The sequence below is a fragment of the Pongo pygmaeus genome, chromosome 19, assembly GCF_028885625.2.
Source record: "Pongo pygmaeus isolate AG05252 chromosome 19, NHGRI_mPonPyg2-v2.0_pri, whole genome shotgun sequence".
Lineage (NCBI taxonomy): Eukaryota > Metazoa > Chordata > Mammalia > Primates > Hominidae > Pongo > Pongo pygmaeus.
Window position 1 is genome coordinate 45,844,438 of NC_072392.2, and position 23,489 is coordinate 45,867,926.

The 23,489-nt window shown below is 39.7% G+C and overlaps 1 protein-coding gene across 5 annotated transcripts in view; it reads right to left on the reverse strand.

Annotated features, from left to right (window-relative positions):
• Window positions 1-23,489, reverse strand: part of SSH2 (slingshot protein phosphatase 2) — a 301,846-nt gene that overhangs the window by 178,965 nt on the left and 99,392 nt on the right. The window contains exon 1 of one of the 5 annotated variants that reach the window (XM_063656114.1): window positions 20,367-20,462. The exons of the other annotated variants lie outside the window; for them this stretch is intronic. The gene's annotated coding sequence lies outside the window, so the exon portion shown is untranslated. Of the gene's footprint in view, window positions 1-20,366; window positions 20,463-23,489 lie in introns of those variants that run through there. 5 annotated transcript variants of the gene reach the window in all.

Consider the following 23,489-nt stretch of genomic DNA (forward strand, 5'->3'; position numbering starts at 1 on the left):
CGCTTCCACAAGAAACTTAAACAATGAGAGGCACTCATAACACCTGGAAGAGGCTAAATAAAATCCATCTGTTATCTTTCTTGTAGCATTAAATATTCTAATTGCTCATGGATATAAAGAACAAGAGGACTAACCAAGGTTACAAAAGGAAAAATTATCTAGAAATAAGGATGAAGAACATGTAAAGAAGGATAATGAAGCAACACTGATTACTTAACAAATACTCCTAAATGAACAGCATAATTTTCTCAAACTTTCTAAAATCACTTTCAAACTACAAAGTAGGGAAATACAGTTAGTGGCCCAAGTAAAAAGGAAATTAGAATATTTAAGATGTAGGTATACTGCTAAGACAGTTTTCATTAGGGGGAAATTAATTGTTACTACGTTAATATTTTACTATTTATATTTAAATCTAGACAATTAGCTTTTCAGCTATCAATAGAGGAAAAGAGTCAGGATATTGAATATCTCTGAACAGCAAATAATCAATATACTCACTGAGAGCTGCTGGAGTCTACAGGGGACACAGAAAAGTGTGAAACAGTACCATACTCAAGGAGTTCATCTGCCTGAAGGGGTAAGGCTGTTTTATCTGAAAAGTTGATCCAAAATATACAGTATAAATGTATGGCACAGGAAGCACATGTCACAGGAATTCAGAAGAGATATGAAGAGAAGGGAAGAGCAGTAGAAATACATTTGACATCTTGGAGTGGCAGTGAACTGACTAGCTGAGTTGAAACCCAGAGCTTTCCTTAAGGTAGGCTGCAAAGATAAGCTGCAGGAGACAGGACTTTGAACCTGATCCTATGAGGTAGCCAGGGAAGGTATTTATTAGCATCTTAGAAAATTATAAATATGTTTTTTTGTTTGTTTGTTTTTTTTTTTTTTTTTAAGGAAACACTACAATTTGGAAAGCCAATCGAGAAAAATTAGGTAGTTTTTCTGAAGCCAGTGACACTGCTAATTTAACTATGGGCCTCCACTAGAGGGCAGACGAGTCGAAGCTTACACTGTGGTTGAACTGGAGAAAGCAGTGCATTCATAGAAAATTCTGAGAAAATTATTTTGTTTAAAGACCATTTTCAGTGCCTTCAAACTTGGACAGTCTTTGGCTAGCAGATCAGTCTTTCACAGAAAATCTTTCTGTGGTATAAAATGCTTTTTTTGTTTTGTTTTTGAGACGGAGTCTCCCTCTTGTCACCCAGGCTGGAGTGCAGTGGCGCGATTTCGGCTCACTGCAACTTCCGCCTCCCAGGTTCAAGCAATTCTCTTGCCTCAGCCTTCTGAGTAACTGGGATTACAGGCGCCTGCCATCACGCCTGGCTAATTTTTGTACTTTTAGTAGAGACAGGGTTTCGCCATGTTGGCCAGGCTGGTCTCGAACTCCTGACCTCAGGTGATCCGCCTGCCTCGGCCTCCCAAAGTGCTGGGATTACAGGCATGAGCCACCACAGCCTGTATTTGGAAAAATACACCACAGCCTTAATTGCAAAATAGACCAGTAGAAAAGTTATACTTTGGGAATCTGGCTCAGCTGACAGCCACATGTGCTTATATGTGGTAGGCATACCTGGAATGCCAACAACAGCACTCACCACTGACTATCTTACCTCAGTCTTCCCCACCCATCTCAGGCACATCCTAACCAACACCCAAGTTGATGTCTAACTATGTGTATAATATCTGGACCATAATTTCAATCTAGATTCTCCTTTTCATTTTGGTCAACTGGGGAAGTTCTTTATCCCTTTAAAGTCAGAGGTAAGGTGAGGCCACTAGACAGAGACTCTGATATGTGCATTTGCTTCAGCAGGCTGAGGAGCTGTTATATGGTGGAGTGGGGGTTGGTAGGAGTCTTCAGTTCTCATTAACTAGAACACAAGGTGAATGTTAACAACTAAATAAAAAGGTTGAGAATTTCATTAAACTTTTGAGAGGCTAAGGCTAGATTTTGTAAAGTACTATAAACTTTTTCTGCTTTGATCTCTTGTCAAAAAAAGATGTAAGAGCAGGCTGGGAATGGTGGCTCATGTCTGTAATCCTAGGACTTTGGGAGGCTGAGGTGGGCAGGTCACTTGAGGTCAGGAGTTCGAGACCAGCCTGGCCAACACGGCAAAACTTCGTCTCTACTAAAAATAAAAAAATTAGCCATGCGTGGTGGCACACGCCTGTAGTCCCAGCTACTCAGGAAGTTGAGGCACAAGAATCACTTGAACCCAGGAAGCGGAGGTTGCAGTCAGCTGAGATTGCACCACTGCACTCCAGCCTGGGCAACAGAGTGAGACTCTGTCTCTAAATAAATAAATAAATAAATATGCAAGAGCAATCCTATTTAGTAGCTTGATAGTCTGCCATTAGCTGGAAGTTAATTTTCCTCTACTCCTCACCAGTGTTAGTATCACAAGCATTTTCTTTTACCCACATCTTAGAAAATGATACCATTTAGTTTCAGATACAGGTATACTTCAACTGCAGGTGAATTTTGCTGTACTTAGTCTTGTAGTATCTCTAACACACCACTCTGTCTTGTCTCAGACTTTACTGTTCCCTCTGCCTCGAATACCCTTCATTCCCCCTTTTGCTTGCCTACTTCTATTCATCCTTTATTCCCTCATTCATGAGATGAAATCTAACTCTGAAGCCCAGACTGCAGGGCAGTGGTGTGATTATAGCTCACTGCAGCCTTGAACTCCTAGGTTCAAGCGATTCCCCCACCTCAGCCTCCTGAGTAACTGAGACTACAGGCACACACCACCGGGCCCAGCTCATTAAAAAAAAATTTTTTTAGAGACAGGGTCTTGCTTGGTTGCCCAGGCTGGTTTCGAACACCTGGCTTCGAGCAGTCCTCCCACCTCGGCCTCCCAAAGTGCTGGGATTACAGGCGTGAGCCACCCCACCAGGCCTACTTATCTTTTAGATTGGAGCTTAGGTGTCCCTTTCTCCAGAGGCCTTCCTTGATCCCTCTAGGACTGGGTTCCATGGTCTTTCCAAATACAACCATACTCCCTCTACAGTTCTCTAGTGTAGCAGTTCTCACACTGCCTGTTTACTTGTTGGTCTCCATATTATAAACTTGAAGGCAGGAACTGTCTCTTGATCACTGCTGTATACTCAGCACCTAGCAATGCTGAATAAAAATTTTGAATAAATGACTAATGTAAAAGAAAGACCAAGTATTGTAGGACAGATTCTCCAACCAAGGTGCCCCATTTTCTATAATGTAGATTCAGTCTGCAAACACCATGATTTAAAATACAAAAAGATAGTAATTCCTCAAACAAGAATACTCTTAGCTATAGCCATCCCACATTTTCACATATGCAATCATTTTAGAGACTGCACAACAGAATTCTCATAGAAACCAAGATGAATGGGTCAATGTTGTCAATAATAATCATAAATTAGGGAACTAATCATCATCATCTGCTTTTAGAAGTGGGTTCTATTTATTTTATTTTAGATAGTCATATCTAGCAATCTTTATAGCTTCTATTTTTTAACTTGCATATTTAAATAAGTTTCCCAGAAAATAGTTCATTAATTCATCCACAATTTATTGTGGTATATGGTTGAAGATAGATTTATCTAACTTAATTTTCTCCTCAAATAGTTAATTGTTATCACAGCACTATCTGGCTATTTATCCATTTTCCCCAACTGACTTGAAATTCTACCTTAATTATACATTAAATATTTTCATGTACTAAGGTCTATTTCTGGGCCTTCTAGGCAACATCTGCTATGTTGATCTATTTCTTTCTTGTACACCATGCTACTATTAGCTTATAATTGTTTTCAATATGTGACCGTGAGAATCTCATCTTTTAATTTTAAGTGAGTGCACAATTTCACCCACTTAGTCTTCCAAATGACTTTGTTAGGTTTTCAACACCCTAAAAATCCCTTTAGAACAAGCTTGTCCAACTCGTGCCCAGAATGGCTTTGAATGTGGCCCAACACAAATTCATAAACTTTCTTAAAATATTATGATTTTTTTTGTAATTTTTTTTCTCAGCTCATCGGCTATCATTCATGTATTTTATATGTGGCCCAAGAAAATTCTTTTTTCTGTTTGTTTGTTTTTTGGAGACAGTCTCGCTCTATTGCACAAGGTGGAGTGTGGTGGCACAATCTCGGCTCACTGAAACTTCTGACTCCTGGGTTCAAGCGATTCTACTGCTTCAGCCTCCTGAGTAGCTGGGACTACAGGTGCGCACCACCACACCTGGCTAATTTTTGTATTTTTAGTAGAGATGGAGTTTTGCCATGTTGGCCAGGCTGGTGTTGAACTCCTGGCCTCAAGTGATCCATCCGCCTTAGCCTCCCAAAGTGCTGGGATTACAGGTGTGAGCCACTGTGCCTGGCCAGGAACTTTTTAATATTACATTTGATTATATTATACATTACGTAATATATAATGGTTATTGCCAGCAATATAGAATAGCAAATCATTTCTGTATATTTATTTTGATATTAACTGGTTTAGTAAAGTTTTAAAAAATAAATTTTTATGTATTTTTTCATTTAATAATCACTTTTCAAAGAGTAAAAATGTAAAAAGCTTTCATTGAAATTAGGTAAACAAGTGCTTCCACTCACAAATAAGATAGAAATACTTATAAATGAAATGTGAACCACAAGTTGTTTTTTTTTTTTTTCTTGGAGACAGAGTCTAGCTCTGTTGCCCTGGCTGCAGTGCACTGCTGCGATCATACCTCACTGTTGTCTTGAACCCCTGGGCTCAAGTGATCCTTCTGCCTCAGCCTCCCAACTAGCTGGGACTACAGGTGTGCACCACCATGCCCAGCTAATTTTTATTTTTTGTAAAGACAGAGTCTCACTATGTTGTCTAGGCTGGTCTTGAACTCCTAGGCTCAAGTAATTTGCCTACCTCAGCCTCTTGAAATGCTGGGACAGGCATGAACCAAATAATTTAATGCAAGTTTCACCACCTAATTCTCTAAGAATTTGTATAATCTCAAGTATAAAAATATCTAAAGAGTTTGATTTTCTATCGACTATTTTAATTTACATTTAAATATATTTATGATTTTTATATAAAAGAGGAGATTACATATATCCAACATAAGAACTGTTGTCAGGGAGCAAGTGGTAATACTTATCTCTAACCCTCATGGAAAATAAGATAAAAGACTCTTTCATTAAACTGTGAACCTTCTAAAACAGGGACTGTGTCTTATTTTTATATCCTGATACCTGGCCATAGTATGTGTTCTTTTTTTTTTTTTTTTTAAGTCTTATTGAGAAATAATTCATATACCATACAATTCACCTATTAAAAGTATACAATTCAATGTTTTTAGTATCTTCACACAATTATGTTTTTTTAAATATATATTTCTGCCCTTTTTTTTGAAGATAGGGTCTTGTTTTGTTGCCCAGGTTGGGGTGCAATCACACAATTTTGGCTCACTGCAACCTCTGCCTCCCAGCCTCAAGCGATTCTCTCACCTCAGCCTCCTGAGTAGCTGGGACTACAGGCACATGCCACCATGCTTGACTAACTTTTTAATTTTTTGTAGAGATGAGGTCTCACTCTATTGCCCAGGTTGGTCTTGAACTCCTGGATTCAAGCGATCCTCCTGCCTTGGTCTCCCAAAGCACTGGGATTACAGGGTCAGTCACTATGCCCAGCCTATTTATGCATTTTAAAACCATGCCAGCCAGGCGTGGTGGCTCATGCCTGTAATCCCAGCACTTTGGGACGCCGAAGCGGGTGGATCACGAGGTCAGGAGATTGAGACCATCCTGGCTAACACGGTGAAACCCTGTCTCTACTAAAAATATAAAAATTTGGCTGGGCATGGTGGCGGGCGCCTATAGTCCCAGCTACTCGGGAGGCTGAGGCAGGAGAATGGCGAGAACCAGGAGATGGAGCTTGCAGTGAGCCGGGATCACACCACTGCACTCCAGCCTGGGTGACAGAGCAAGACTCCGTCTCAAAAATAAAAAAATAAAAAAAAAAACAAAAACCATGCCATATATTCAAAACCAAAAGTGTATACAGAGAGGGAGAGGAAAAAATAAAAATAAAAAACAAAATTTAAAGTCCAACGAAAAGATTTTCACCGTATATAAAAGAATGAATTAATAGTCTCAACAAGGAATTCCAATTAGAAAAAGATAAACACCAATAAAAAAATGGGGGCAGGGCACGGTGGCTCACGCCTGTAATCCCAGCATTTTGGGAGGCTGAGGCGGGCGGATCACTCAAAGTCAGGAGTTCAAGATCAGCTTGGCCAACATGGCGAAACCCCATCTCTACTAAAAATACAAAAATTAGCCGGGCGCAGTGGTGAGCGCCTGTAATCCCAGCTACTTGGGAGGCTAAGGCAGGAGAATCGCTTGAGCCCTGGAGGTGGAGGTTACAGTCAGTTGAGGTTGTGCACCACTGCACTCCAGACTGGGCGAGTGAGACTCTGTAAAAAAGGCAAAGACTAGACGCAGATAATTCACAAAAGAAATACAAATGAAAAGGAAGTGAAAATGTTTAGCTAGAAATTTACAAAACAAAAAATTTAAAAAACAAAAATCCAAACAAGGATGCTGTACTATATTTTCCCTAAGAAAATCATTTAAGCAGCCGGGCACGGTGGCTCACACCTGAATTCCAGTACTTTGGGAGGCCGAGGCGGGCGGATCTCTTGAGGTCAGGAGTTTGAGACCAGCCTGGCCAACATGGTGAAACCCCATCTCTACTAAAAATACAAAAATTAGCCGGGCATGGTGGCAGGTGCCTGTAATCCCAGCTACTTGGGAGGCTGAGGCAGGAGAATCTCTTGAACCCAGGAGGTGGAGGCTGCAGTGAGCTGAGATTGTGCCACTTCACTCCAGCCTGGAAGACAAGAGCGAGACTTCATCTCAAAAAAATAAATAAATAAAATAAATAAATAAATAAATAAATAAAAATTTAAAAAAAGGCTGGGCTTGGTGGCTCATGCTTGTAATCCCAGCACTTTGGGAGGCCAAGGAGGGCGGATCACCAGGTCAGGAGATCGAGACCATCCTGGCTAACAGGGTGAAACCCTGTCTCTACTAAAAATACAAAAAAATTAGCCGGGCGTGGTGGTGCGCTTGTAGTCCCAGCTACTTGGGAGGCTGAGGCAGGATAATGGCGTGAACCTGGAAGGCGGAGGTTGCAGTGAGTGGAGCTTGCACCACTGCACTCCAGCCTGGGCGACAGAGCAAGACTCTGTCTCAAAAAAAAAAAAAAAAGAAAATCATTTAAGATAAAACAATAATATGCAATACTGTCGAAGGATCAGGAAAAATGGGCAATCTGTATCAACAGCTTTAGTATTAAGCATGTTTTTGATACCTTAGAAAAATGCATTCTAATAAAAGAAATCAGATATCATCAAAGGTTTATGCAGACTATTCATAACGGCAAACAAACTGTAAGCCACTTTAATGTACAAAAAACAGGAAGTTGAGTAAATTAAGAAACTGCCACGTAATAGAACTTTATTAAGCCATTAGCTTATATTGCCTAAGTATTATATATTTAAAATAAAAACATGAGCAGAAAATAATAATTACTGGGGAAGAAGCAGGTTTCTTCTGGTATGTGAATTATAAGTGATTACTTTCTTATATATGATCATCTATATTTTCTAAACTTCCTACAATGATCATATATTATAATGGGAAAGTGAATTAGGGACATGGGGAAAATGTATAAATTACTGTTCCTTTTCTTTTTTTTTTTTTTTTTGAGATGGAGTTTCGCTGTTGATACCCAGGCTGGAGTGCAATGGTGTGATCTCAGCTTACTAAACCTCCACCTCCCAGGTTCTAGCGATTCTCCTGCTTCGGCTACCCAAGTAGCTGGGATTACAGGTGCCCACCATCACACCTAGCTATTTTTTGTATTTTTTTTTTTTTGAGACAGAGTCTCGCTCTGCCGCCAGGCTGGAGTGCAGTGGCTCCATTTCAGCTCACTACAACCTCTGTCTCCTGGATTCAAGTGATTCCCCTGCCTCAGCCTCCCAAGTAGCTGGGATTACAGGCACAGGCCACCACACCCAGCTAATTTTTGTATTTTTAGTAGAGATGGGGTTTCACCATGTTGGCCAGGATGGTCTCAACCTCCTGACCTTGTGATCCGCCTGCCTTGGCCTCCCAAAATGCTGGGATTACAGGCGTGAGCCACCGTGCCTGGCCCCTATTTTTTGCATTTTTTAGTAGAGACAGGGTTTTGCCATGTTGGCCAGGCTGGTCTTGAACTCCTGACCTCAGCTGATCTGCCCGCCTCGGCTTCCCGAAGTGCTGAGATTACAGGCGTGAGCCACTGTGCCCAGCCTGTTCCTTTTCTTAATTAGATTTCTTATGAGGTATTAGGTAGATGAATACACATATCATCTAACCAACGTTTTAAGAGAGGCTTAATAAGTTGGAAGATCATCAACAAGTCAAAGCCTCTGCTGGCAGGTGGCTGGCTACCTAAATAAATGACACTCTCCCTTTCCTCCTTCTTTGTACAGCAGCTTCTAATCTCCTGCTACAGCCGTGTAAACTCAGCTCAAATTCACAATCTTTTCTGTCCTATTCAATGTCCTTTTTCTCTAGAGCCCTGACTGTTTATTTTTTATTTTTTTTTCTGGGGTGGGGTGATAGAGTCTCGCTCTGTCTCCCAGGCTGGAGTGCACTGGCGTGATCTCGGCTCACCGCAACCTCAGTCTCCCAAGTTCAAGCAAATCTCACGTCTCAGCCTCCTGAGTAGCTGGGACTACAGGCGTGCACCACCACACCTGGCTAATTTTTGTATTTTTAGTGGAGACAGGGTTTTGCCATGTTGGCCAGGCTGGTCCTGAGCTCCTGGCCTCAAGTGATCCACCTACCTCAGCCTCCCAAAGTGCTGGGATTACAGATGTGAGCTACCATGCCTGGCCTAGAGCCCTGATTTTTAAACTGGGGTACAAGTATCCCAGGGTCTTACCTCAGTGTGGTAGGGATTATGGAAGCCAAAGAACGAATATAAAGTTTATTCTCAGAGCATCAAATTTACTTAATGAGAAGTAATATTTTTATAGTAACAGATATAGAGGTAGATCTATAGAGATATATTCATTTACATGAGGCTTAAAATAAACCATAAAAATTCAGGTAATGGGCTCCTTTAAACTTTCTATACCCAGACTGCCAGGGGTTGCCTATTCACTCTCCACTACTGTTATAGAAATTTCTTGTGGAAAGATTTGAGAAGCACTGCAGAGGACTGTTGTATGTAACTTTAAAATCAAGCCTGTGTTTAATTAATATTGAACAATTAAGACATAAGCCAAATGTTAGGGGGTATGGTAGGTTAGTAGATATGAAGAGAAGATCAGATGCTTAAGATTCCTAGGTCTAATTACCTTGATCTACTTCTAGGACTGAAGGCATGTCACTTAACTTTATTGGGCTTCCAATACAAAATACTGAAAAAGAAGATTCTGCACTTAAAAAAAAAACAAACCTCAAAGCCTCCATGCTTAATTTACGGAAACGAAGGAGAAAATTTGAAGTCAGAAATCAGAATGTGATCTCATCCCTAATATAAATCAGGCCTAGCTAGTGATCCTTGCTAACACACTGAAAATCATAAGGAGACCAATTACTAACAGCCTTTTGCAGTTAAACACTCCTGGTTTTATTAATGAAAATAAATGACAGAAGAAAAAATTAGTTGGCAACTTAATACAGGAAGATTTTAATTATACTTACAGAACTATTAACCTCGACAACCCACCAGCTCATGTATAATAAGAAAGCACCTCCTTCACTAATATAAATCTAACTAAAACTACACGAATACAAAGTATTATATAGAGAAGGGTAAAATCTCCTGAGAAGCACTCTGTCATCTGAATTTCCTCTGCAATTTGTTGAAAATCAGCATCATGCATTGTCAACTTACAGACCACTAAAGCTACCTCAAAAGCTGCTCAGCTACATATTTAAAACAATATCCACTGTTTTTCTTTAACAACTTCCACACTGTCCTCTCCATTCTCTCCTCCAACCTCACTCTTACTTGCTTAATGCTCCCATATACCTTACCCTCCCATTTTACACAAGCCTCATGAAGTTCTCTTCTTGGACTTCTTTGAATTTTTTATCTTGAAATTTACTTTAGAAAACATTTATGCTCTAAAGTCTGAGAACACTTTATTGATGCATCGTATCCCCTTGAAGAGAGAAGAAACAGTTATAACCAACTTTTCAATACAATCCTTTCCTTCTGCCATCCTCAGGGAGTCATAATATGCTTTATCCATGATACTCAAGGTCATTAGAATTTTTATAATCAAGCTAAATAACTACAGGAAGCCTATGATGATATAGTCATATTATTCTGCTAATTATCCCACATTATCTATTAGTAATACACAGTCATCCCTCCATATCCATGAGGGATTGGTTCCAGGACCCTCCTTCAGATACCAAAGTGAGTGGATGCTCAAGTATCTTATGTAAAATGGCGTAATATTTGCAGATAACCTATGAACAATCTCTTGTATACTTTATTTGTTTATTTATTTATTTATTTGAGTAGGGGTCTCATTCTTGTTGACCAGGCTGGAGTGCAACAGTGAGATCACGGCTCACTGCAGGCTCAAACTCCTGGACTCAAGGGATCCTCCCGCCTCAGCCTCCAGAGTAGCTGGGACTACAGGCATGTGCCACCATGTCCAGCTAATTACTATTATTATTTTTGTAGAGACAGGATCTTGCTGATTTACCTAGGGTGGTCTCAAACTCCTGGATTCAAGCAATCTTCCTACTACAGCCTCCCAAAGTGCTAAGATTACAGGCATGAGCCACTGTGCCTGCCTCCCATATACTTTAAATCATCTCAAGATTACTTATAATACCTAAAACAATGTAAGTCCTATATAAATAGTTGTTATGCAGTATTTTTATTTTATTATTTTTTATTATTGTATTGCTATTTTTAAAATTTTCTGAATATTTTTAATCCATGGTTGGTTGAATCTACCATGGGCATTCTTCTTTTTTTTTTTTTTTTAAGAGATGGAGTCTTGCCTTGTCGCCCAGGCTGGAGTGCAGTTGCGTGATCTCGGCTCACTGCAAGCTCTGCCTCCTGGGTTCATGCCATTCTCCTGCCTCAGCCTCTCGAGCAGCTGGGACTACAGGTGCCCGCCACCACGCCCGGCTAATTTTTCGTATCTTTAGTAGAGACAGGGTTTCACCATGTTAACTAGGATGGTCCTGATCTCCTGACCTCATGATCCGCCTGCCTCAGCCTCCCAAAGTGTTGGGATTACAGGCATGAGCCACTGAGGCCAGCCAGCCAAGGGTATTCTTAAATCTAGATCTGCCCCTCCCCAAAACTGAACAGAACTGCGGAGAAAAAGGAAGAAAAAATGGCAAACAACAAAGAGCAAGATGAGTACACCTGATAGGAAGCCCCCTCCTTTATGTCTTATTCTAATATAAATGAGAGTAACTTTGAAAACATCTATCCTTATTGTCATTAGTTAAATATTTTTTTCATGAGAAACTTGTACAGTCCCAATAGAGAGTTAGCTGTATGTATAAATTAAAAGAATCAATAAAAGGCACCAGCTGGCCAGGTGTGGTGGCTCACATCTGTAATCCCAACACTTTGGAAGGCTGAGACGGAAGGACTGCTTGAGACCAGGAGTTCAAGACCACATCTCTACAAAAAAAAATTTTTTTAACTTTTAATTTAAAAAAAGCCACCAGTGGCCAGGTGCAGTGGCTCACACCTGTAATCCCAGCATTTTGGGAAGCCAAGGCGGGCGGATCACCTGAGGTCGGGAGTTTGAGACCAGCCTGACCAACATGGAGAAACCCCGTCTCTACTAAAAATACAAAATTAGCTGGGTATGGTGGCGCAAGCCTGTAATCCCAGCTACTTGGGAGGCTGAGGCAGAAGAATCACTTGAACCGGGGAGATGGAGGTTGTGGTGAGCCAAGATCGTGCCATTGAAAAAAAAAGCACCAGCAATTTCATAAAAATGCAATTCCTGGAAGCAAACACAAATATAGAAAAGCATTCCCCAAGCATATCCTGGGGTCAGTAAACACTTTCGCTGAGCAACTAGCAGGAAATATTACTTGCCTAATTTCCTAAGAAGCATAACTTTCCTGATAAACAATGCCTTGAACAGCCCATGAAAGGAATAACCAAGGCTACTAAGCATTGGTAAAATGAAACATTACACAAAACTATTTTGTATAAAATAAATAGAGTCAACTGAAAATATGGAATAAGATAGTAGTTATAAAGTATGCTGCAGATTAAAAAAAACTCTCAAACTATCAGAGTAAATTGAGATGGCACACAAAATGGTTTCATTCTGTATTTTCTGCAAGATCTAAGACACTAACAATAAGAAAAACTAAGCTTTGAAGAAAATCAGGAATAGCTTTCAGTTCTATCTATGTGTATTATGTGAACACGTGCACATTCATTATCAGTCTAAAGTGCTTCCACAGAGACTCTGCTTTTTATAAAGTGATAATTTCCAGTTTTCCTATGTTTGAGGAGTCACAGAATTGAATACTTGGTATGCACAATCCACTGGGAAGTAGGCAGTCATTAATAGACCATTACCTGGGACAATTATAAAAGCTATGTAAAAATATTCAGATCTGATCCTCAGCCTTTACAGCAACTGCATTGAATAGATAATCAATGTTGAGTTCATAAATACTTCTTTCTTGGCCTGTAATAAGGAAAGGGTTTAAAATATTTTCATATAAGTATAAGAAATATTTAAAAACATTTTTCCAGTGAAGTCAAACAAACCTACTTATTAAATTCTAAATTTGAAAAGGTGTACTCATCTTGCTCTTTGTTGTTTGCCATTTTTTCTATTTTATGTGAACCAGTCCCCTCACATTTTCATACCAGGCAGGATGGGCAAATAATTCCAAAGGCACAGTTCTTGTCCTTGTACTGGTTAAAGACCTAATGATAATAATAGCTATGTGAATAATGTAAAGAGTCAAAGTAAATGTGAACTAAAGGGCACAACACAGATTGTAAACACCTAATTTTTGTTTCATACTTCACTTTAAAAAGCCTGTTTGAGCAAAGAAAGATCTGTTTCTGTATTGGCTCTTAACACTCTAAGATTCTGCAAAATTAATTCACCACAGGAACATGGGACATGTCCATTCATTCAAGAGCTATCTCTTAAGTTTCTCCAGGCACTGTGCTAGCTGCTGGTATAAAACAGATCCAGTTCTTGCTTCAGTCTGATGAAAGAAGCAATCAAATGAACACATAAGCAAAAGTAAAATTACAACTACAAACAGGAAATACAATACTACTTCTGGTGTTTGTCATGCATACACACTGACAGCATACCCTATGTCTAAACTCTTATGCTATCTACATTAAAAACTCCCTTCTAGAAAGTATTCCCCAGCTTCCTTTCATTCCTCATCATCTGTTTACAGAATAAAGCAAATTTAAACAAAACATGCACATTGAATTTCTGATACAAAGAGTGCTGTCCTGGAGACCACCTCAACCAGAGGCCATGAATGTAGACTTTAGATTTTTAATTCTAAAGAAGTCTACTAGAAAACTAGCTAGAAAAAAAAATTCCAATAAATATGAAGTGCAGATTCGATTAAACTCAGCCCCTTGTCACCTGTCTCTTCCCAGGGGTCCTTGGACTATGCAGAAATTTCTGCCTCTTCTACTTGGGGGAATCAACCATGAGAACTCCAGACACTTTCATTTCTCTCATATGCCCTCTAAAAGCATCTGATGAGTCCATGAATTCCAAACCATATCAAGTCATTCTTAGCACTGCATCCCAGGGAAATATCTCAGTCAAAAACATATTTTGCTTTGACCCCCTTTCATCAAAGACTTGGCTCCTGCTTTTCAGGAAGAAAAATAATGCAAAATTCAAAGTCTCTGATCTTCAACTGGGTATAAGCCCTCCTTTCCTAAAGTCCTGTTCTTTCTTCTCACCTTTACCTTCTTCCTTGTATTATAAATTACATGCATTCACATCTTATTTATCTATCTATTTATTTGTTTATGAGGGGGGTCTCACTCTGTTGCCCAGGCTGGAGTGCAGTGGTGCAATCATAGCTCACTGGAGCTTTGAACCCCTGGGCTCCTCCTGCCTCTGCCTCCCAAGTAGCTGGGACTCCAGGCATATGCCATCACACCCAGCTCCATATTTACTAAGAGTAAAGCACTTAATGGGTACTCAACAAATATTTATTGAACAAGTGAGTTATTGGAGCAAATAAATTATGAAAAAAAAATTCTAAGTAAGGAAAGGGAAAAATGAGTAAGGACTTAAAAATGATGAAAAACCATGGAGTAGGAAAACTTCTGATACAGTATACAGCTTTTAAGGAATAAAAATCCAACCAACCAACTAACCTGATAACCAAGTCAATTTTTTTTTTTGAGGTGGAGTCTCGCTCTGTTGCTAGGCTGGAGTGCAGTGGCGCGATCTCGGCTCACTGCAACCTCTGCCCCCGGGTTCAAGCGATTCTCCTGCCTCAGCCTTCCGAGTAGCTGGGGCTACAGGCACACGCCACCACGCCCAGCTAATCTTTTTGTATTTTTAGTAGAGACGGGGCTTCACTATGTTAGCCAGGCTGGTCTCGATCTCTTGCCCTCGTAGTCTGCCCGCCTCGGCCTCCCAAAGTGCTGGGATTACAGGCCTCAGCCGCCGAACCAAGTCTATTTTAAGAATCAAAAGAATATCTATAAACCTTGGAATTCATGGTCATAAGAAACTGGAAACATGAGCTAAACAGTAACCTGGGTCAAATTTGTAGCTAAGGGCAAAGGCCACACTTAATATGATCACAGATAGAACCAGATTCATCAGTGTCTTATCATTCAATACATTTGTCCTGTGAATTCAAAGATGCTGCTACCTCTGTGTACACTAGCCCATCCCCTTCAGCATCTCCAGTGATAAGTGACTTACCAGGTCACCTGAGACTGGCATTTAGTAAATGAGTACTGCACTTCCTTGGCTTCATTAAGTTAAGCAAATTTTAAGATATGAAAAGATATTTCTAGATATGAGAATCTACTGTTAAAATGATGTCATATAATCATTAAAAAAACTTCATATGAGCCAGGGACCCTTTTTTTTTCTTTCTGAGATGAGGTCGCACTCCGTCACCTAGGCTGGGGTACAGTGGCACAATCATAGCTCTCTGCTGCCTCGAATTCCTGGACTCAAGGTATCCCCCGCCTCAGCCTCCCAAGTAGCTGGGACTACAGGCGTGTATCACTACGCCTGGCTCATTTTTAAATTTTTTGTAGAGACGGAATCTCGCCATGTTTCCCAGGCTGGTCTTGAACTCCTGGGCTCAAGTGATCCTCCCACCTCAGCCTCCCAAAGTGCTGGGATTACAGGTGTGAGCCACCTCATCCAGCTGAGCCAGGGACTCTTAAACTTTCCTTTCTTCTGGTCCTAGTTTCCTCCGATTCCTATTTCCACAAAAGCAACTTTAATGGACAGCACTCTTGGCTTTCCTGGCTCTAGTTCTATGCAAATATCACGACGGGAGCTAAGACTGACCATATTTATCACTAATAAGGTAGGGCTAATCTTCACTACCTAATCACATCTGCAAAGTGAATTCAATGTACTGTGCTGTGGTGTCAGTATTAGTGGTGAACTGAAAATTTTGTTTACAAAACTCAAAGAGTTTGGGAGGGATAGCAGTGTGCCTGATATTTTTTCCTCAAAATACAATTTTTATCAGATTGCCTTTGAAACCTAAAAAGAGTACCAGAGAACAGTTGTGAAAAAATAAAATTCTTCAGTTCTATTCCACTGAAAATTAAAATAAAAAACATCTATATAGATGAAAGGCAGTATAGATTATAATTAGTAAAATGTATACATTTTACTAATTATACTTTCTGTGATGGCAAAGTTGCTTTAATCAGAAATGTCTTTGAGGAGTTTCATATAATATAGTCAAATAAATAATAGTTTCATATTTTTTAAAAACATATGAGGCATTGGAAATATTAATTTTGTGACAGTTTACAAAATGAAATACAGGTACATTTTGGGTACATATGATTACAAACTTATAGAAGAATTTCCAGAACAGTATAAAGCAGGTATTTTCTTCACCCAACTCAGGCTTTGACTCTTGCACTGGGCTAATGTTCCTCTGTGTGGATGATGCCTTCCTCACATTCCTCCAGCTCTAACACCCCACACTGGGCCACCCTCTAATCCCTTCTCTCTGCAGTAACTCCCTCACCCTGCTTAGGCTCTAACATCCAACTCTAGGGTACCACCCCCATGCAGATGCCCTCCTCACCCACTTGGGCGCCAATATTCCACACTGGGGTCGGGTGCGGTGTCTCATGCCTGTAATCCCAGCACTTTGGGAGGCCGAGGTGGGCAGATCACTTTGAGGTTAGGGGTTCCAGACCAGCCTGGCCAACATGGCGAAACCCCATTGCTACTAAAAATACAAAAATTAGCTGAGTGTGGTGACGCGTTCCTGTAATCCCAGCTACTCGGGAGGCTGAAGTAGGAGAATCGCTTGAACCCAGGAGCCAGAGGTTGCAGTGAGCCGAGATCATGCCATTGCACTCCAGCCTGGACAACAGAGTGAGACTCTGTCTCAAAAAAAAAAAAAAAAAAAAAAAAAAAAAAATCCACACTGGGCCTTGCTGCCCACTCAAAGACATCTATTTTGTTTAATCCCATCTAATGGCTTTTATACTGAATTGTTAGAGAAGAAAGGTGTTTTATTTTTTAGTGCTTAAATTACAAACACAAATAAAGACAACTGAGCTTCAACTATGTGCAAGGCACTGTTCTAGGTCTAGTGGAACTATATAGCCCTCTAAGAGCTTCTTTCATGACTGAGGAACCCACATCTCTACTTATTAGTCATGATATTTTTCAGTCACAAGTGGTAAAAACAAAAACAAAAACAAAACTACCTGAACATGCCTTAAATAAGGAAAACTATCATCTTACATAACAAAAGGACCACAGTTGGTTACTTCAGTGGCTGAACTTTATCAAAGATGCAGTTTCCCTATCTTTGTGCTATGCCATCCCGATTGTGTCAGCATTGCTCTCAGGCTAATATGGCATCACGATGACTGCCACAGTCAAGGTTCATCACATACATCCCCAACAGCCCCTGAGAAAAACAGACCCTCCCCTGTGTCTTTTTAAGTGCAAGGAAAATTGTCCCAGAAGCCTCCCAGACTCCCAAGCTTCCCCTCTCATTTCACTGCCCTGAAGTGGATCACATGCTCATGCCTAAGCTAACCTCTGGCAAGGGGATGGCACCCACTGACTGGCTGGGTCTAATCAGGATTCATGGGATAGGGCTGGGTCAGTTTCCCTTGAGGTATTGGGCTACCTGGAGGAAATGTATACCTACATACCTGAACAAAACCGAGTTTTTAGGAATGGCAGTAGAGAATGGATATAGGGTATTCAACCTGCCGTGTCTGCTACAGACAACTGTGCCTGTAGTATAGTTGTACACTTTACAACTTTGAATTTATATGTAATGAACATTTGTTGTTTTTGTCTGCCCCATCAATTCCTCTTCTGATAATAACTTATTTTCTTGCAGGGAACCATCCTTTTGTATTCTCCAGCTAGAACTACTGAAGAAAAAGATATCTTTCCATTAGGGTGGCTTAGCTAATAAAATGTACAACTAGAGTTATAGATGGCTGTTTTTTTCACTGCCTTATAGGGAGGGTCTGCACAAAAATGAAACCAACATAGAAAAAAGCAGAGGTACGTGGTGAAGAGAGATTACCTCGATGAAATAATTTGATGCCCTGAATCCAGTCATACCTTAAATTTATCCCTTACACTTCCCAGTTACATGAACCAACAAATCTTTATTTTCCTATGGACAGTTTCTATTACTCTCAATCAACAGTCCTGACAAATACATTATATACCACATTTTCCTATGTGCACAATCAAGGAGAGGTAGGAGAGGAAGAAAAATGTTTATTTCCTTTTAGAGACAGAGAAATTAAAGTACCCAAAGGTTAAATGACAGGTTAGTATGTTCTGCCCATGAGAATATGCTATCCTTCATGTAAGCTGGAGAATCCAACACAAAGATTATAATAATTATACAAATATTTAGCAAAATACTCCATAAAATTTCAGTAAAAAAATTTAATACATTGCCTTTGAAGTCCAGGATTGCAGAAGTGGGAGAAAAGATGACATGTTTTATGTGGCATGAACAAATGGCATTGCCTGTAATACTCTAACATGGCTTAAAGAGGATGTTCATGCCCACAGAGCTCACTGCTGTCTGTAGTATGTACTTACTTTGAAGACTAGAGGCACCTTCCTTGATGGTTATCTGACAAGGGCTGTTAATTTCAAGGCCTCAATACTGATACTACATGGCTGCAAATCAGGCTTTTGTTTAATCTGTCCTTGAACCATTTCTCTATTTTCAGATAGCAAGGCCTGGTTGGAAGATGCCATCATTGTCCTGCCCACATAAGAGGAATTGTTATGGGCAAGGCTAGAGTGCTTACATAGTGTCTGAGTTTTAAACACCTGTCATTATAGACTTTGTCCTGCCACATGATATGAAACAAGGCAAACTATAATTTGGTCAGAGGTCACAGCCCTAAAAGCAGGTTTAGTTCCTGTATGGTAAACCAGGAAATACTGCTGCTTACCTCTAGCCTACTCTTATTTCTGAACAAGAATAGCTACATATCTTAAATATTTTAATAACCTAATTCTGTAGACATTCATGTTTTTAGATGTTATACTAAAATATTTTTTCACCTGAAGTGTTTAGAAAAATTTAATATAGAAAAATGTATTCCATACAGGTATTAGTCAGAGGGGCTGCAAAAACACACAGCATCAAAATCTTAGTGACTGAAAACAAGAGTTTCTCATTTATGTTACATGTCCATCCTAGTTTGGTGGATATTCTGTTCCATGTTGTTCTCTCTCATCTCGACTGGTCACTGTGACAGGGAGAATGGAATATAATGAATTATGCATCAGCTCTTAAGACTTAAAAGCTTCCACCTAGAAGTGACAAAAACCACTTATATTTTGTTTGCCGAAACAGTCACATGACCATGTCAGTTCCCAAGGATATATAATCTTACCAGTATGGAGAAGGATAACCAAAAATATTGACAAACACAAACGATGACTACAATCATAGATAAGGATATTGTATTATACAAGATGTTTTCAGTTGCAAGCAATCTGACTCAAGAGAAACAAAAAACGTAGTAGTTTATTTAACTGGTAAATTCAACAGGGATTCAGAAATGCATTGATGTTATTAGGTCTTTATTTTCCACTCTTTCTCTTTGACTTTGCTTTCTTCTTATTCTTAGGCAGACTGTCTCTGTGTGGTGGTAAGATGACCACCTACCACACTAAGCATATATCATCCTTTTAATCAGAGTCCAGAAAAAAATTAACCCTTTTTACCTCCAGAGAGACCTATATCCATCTCTCAAAATGACAGTGGCCCTGCTTGGGTCATGTGCCACCATAATATCCAGGGAAGAGGAGTGCTTTGATTGACCAGCCTGACATGGGTCTACGGACATATGACCATCCAGTGGTAGAAAAGCAAGGCCAAGTGATTCTCTGCCCTACCAGAATCAGATGGAGTAAAGTAGACACAGCTCCTAAAAGGAAAAGATGAAGAATATACCAAAAGGTAGCAGCTACCTACCAAGAGAGCTCGATTTTTTCATTTCCTTCATCATTCCCCTCAACTCTGATGACATGTATGAGACTAAATTCCGTAAATATAAACCTATGTAGTCTTGGTGTCATACTACAAATTGTTGCTGATGTTAAGCCAAGTCAATTGTAAAAACACACACTAAGGAACACATATGGGTAAATGCTGGGACAAAATTTCTTTAACTTATTTTGCATAAGGCACTTCTGAATACAAATCCAAGCAAGTTACAAGGAAATTCCCTCTTGCAGAATGAACTGCTAACAAATTATTCTTGAGATGCTTATATAAATGATAAAATGGCAACATGATTACCAGGCTTCTTACTAGTAAGAGGCTTAAAGAAGATAAATGACTTCCCAGTCACAGACAGCATATAGTAATGCTAGGATTTAAATCCCAGTTTGATTCTTTCCTTGGCAGGGGCAGAGGGTGAAATGGTAACAGGCATCAGATTACTAACTTCAAAAGGATGGCAATTTTTGTTTTTGTATCTCAAGCAACTAGAACAGTGCTGGGAACATACTAAGTTAGTGATAAAGAAGCCCAAGAATTAAGCTCCTTTTCCTATTTTAAGTAATAGTCAACAGCAATAAAAATAAATTTGGTTTTCTCACTTTGTCATTCTTCTAAAACTTGGCTAAACACATTTCCACAGGAATAAAATGCTTGGTTTCCAGGAAGTTCCAGGTACTATGCATTATGACTTGAAGCTGGAAAGGACAAACACAAAACAATGAAGAAATAATTTAGGGAAAAAAATAAATAGAACGAATGAGTACAGAAAAAAAAAAGCCAGCGTAGCTACATCTGTAATATGAACGTTTTTCTAAATCAATATAAGCCTTAGGTTTTAGTAGTAATGCTATCTAATACATTTCTTAACCATTTTAAAGAGGCTAATTACAAATGATAGAACCTCTGCTTATCTTCCTGCAATAGCTGGGTTAAGCCGTATTTCTAGCCAGTTCCTAACACTCTCCTAATTACTAGAACAATTTAGCTGATGCTTTTGGTTCTTCACTTAGAGAACTAAGTAACAGAAAAGGCAGCCATGGAGGTAGAGCCATCAGGTTAGACTAGATAAAGGATAAGATACAAAACTCATTTGTATTTTAAAAAAACAGAATTATTGACCATCTGTGAACCCTGCCATCACAGGAAGTCTTTAACAAATTCAGTAAGTGATCTTGATTGCAATGAACTCTCATTGACTACACAAGAAACTTTTAATTTTTCCTTTCGTAGCACTTGGCAGCAAAACCCCCCTAAGAATCCTGCTCTTTTATCTTCTTAAGCTACACAACAAATTTAAATACAAAGTAAAGACTTTCTCATCAGGGTCTGAATCCACTGTGAACTTTTAGAATAGATTACCAACCACTCAAAACTCCCTAGGCTAACTCCTACAGAAAGGTGGCATGTTTTAACCCCTCTTCCTAGTTCCACAAAAAATGGATCAAAAGCAGAAATGTGTGTTTTAGAGAAAAGGCTAAAGACAAAAGTCAGGCAGTGAGAATCCCTGGAAGCAAGTGATTTGGCAAACTTTAAAGCAGAAGAGAAAACACATTTTCTGGGTACCAATTCCTTAGAAAATATTAAATCAGAAGATCCCAGTTTCCAGGCCTAGAATTACATATTGCTGAACGAAATAAATCAATGGTATTTAAATCTTTTGTGAAGCTAAAACAATCTATTTTGGTAAAGCAGTTTTTGGGGAGACATTATTAACATTTCAGATACTGTCCACAATTAACCTTGATCAACCTGAAGCTTTGTTCAGCAGTGTAATTACAGATGTTACCTAGTATTGTGGGAAACAAAGAGACACAGACGTTTCCAAGCAACTAACTACATTCTGTCATTTCCTGCAAGTGACAGAACCTTCTCATTGGTGTTTGTGAAAAGCCAGCTTCAAAGCAAAACCCCAGTGGGGCTAAAGTAAGCAACCCTTCTGCTTCCATTTCCATCTCCAAATGACATTTGTAAAATTAAACCATATACATGTTTCTCTACCATTTGAGACTAGAGTCCTAAAGTCCATTACTGTAGGCTAGACAAGTCCACATGTGACCCATGAATGGAGTGCTACTCCATGAGCCACAAAAAGTGGGTGGATCTCAGAGGCACATCTGAACCCTTCATGAGATTGTTAGATTGTAATAGTGGCTGTTTATTAAAGGCTAACAATGTGCCAGGCCTTAGTCGAAGTGCTCTGCAACCATTATCTCATTTAATCTTCACACTAATCCTCCAAGGTAGGTATACTATTTATCATTTCCATTCCTTGGATGAAGAAATTAAGACAGAAGAAAAGTAACTTAACTAGGGTCATATACATTCTTTACCACGACACCATAACACCATACTACCATTCTGTCAACTTCCCTTTTATTAAGAGCTCCATTTCCTGACAAGTGAGTTAACCAAACTAAATCACAGGGATATGAAGCCCCAACTGTCGATGGCTTGTGTGTGTGTGTGTGTGTGTGTGTGTGTGTGTACATATATATATGGAGAGAGGGAAGAAGGGAGCCTGGGTTCGTCCTTTGCTGCTGTATTCACGTTTCCTTGCCTGACCTCTTTCTTCAGGGTATGACTTTAGCTTCCATTTATTATGTATATGTTACCTGTCACTCATTTATTCTTCTTTTAACCAATATGTACAGAGTACCACCTATGTGCTAGACATTGTACTGATTGCTGGGGAAATAGTTGTGCTCATATAGAAGCCCATTCTCCATAGCAAAGACAGGCAAATATTTTTTAAAAATCTCAACCTGGTCACTCCCCAGCTGAAAACTTTTCAGTGGCTTTTTGTTGTCCAAGGAATAAAGATCAAGATTTCTTTTTTTTTTTTTTGAGACAGAGTCTCGCTCTATCGTCCAGGCCGGAGTGCAGTGGTGCAATCTCGGTTCACTGCAAGCTCCGCCTCCTAGGTTCATGCCATTCTCCTGCCTCAGCATCCCGAGTAGCTGGGACTACAGGTACCCGCCACCTCACCTGGCTAATTTTTTGTATTTTTAGTAGAGACAGGGTTTCACTGTGTTAGCCAGGATGGTCTCAATCTCCTGACTCCCTAGGCTAACTCCTACAGAAAGGTGGCATGTTTTAACCCCTCTTCCTAGTTCCTAGTTCCTAGTTCCTGGTGATCCGCCCGCCTTGGCCTCCCAAAGTCCTGGGATTAGAGGTGTGAGCCACCGCACCCGGCCAAGATCAAGATTTTTGACTTAGTTTATAAGGCTGCAGCATCTGGCCTTTTGCTGACTTTATCAGCACCAGCTTGAGTTATTTTCTTCCTTATTTTCTTTGTTCCATCCTTACTGACCTTCTGTTAGTTCCTTGAATGTGCCACTTTCCTGATCTGTAAGTTTTTAATTTGTGTCTTCCCCACCTAACTTTTCCCTGGTTGACTTCAACTCATCATTATAGTACAACTCAAAATACCATTTCCCCAAGAAAGCTTTCCCTTGACCACGAACCTTAACATCACTTTTTCCCCCAAGCCAGGTTAGGTCCCTGACTGCTATATTCTCATAGTATTGTATACTTTTTGATTTGCAGAATTGGTCATAATTTAAAATTTCACTGCATAATTAGCTGTTTAATCCCACCTTTCTCCACTAGAGTGTAAGTTTCAAAGGGAAGACTCATGTTTATGGTTTATCACATGCACCACTATATCCTCAGCAACCAGTGCACTGTCTAGCACGTAAGAGGTACTCAGCACATATTGGTTA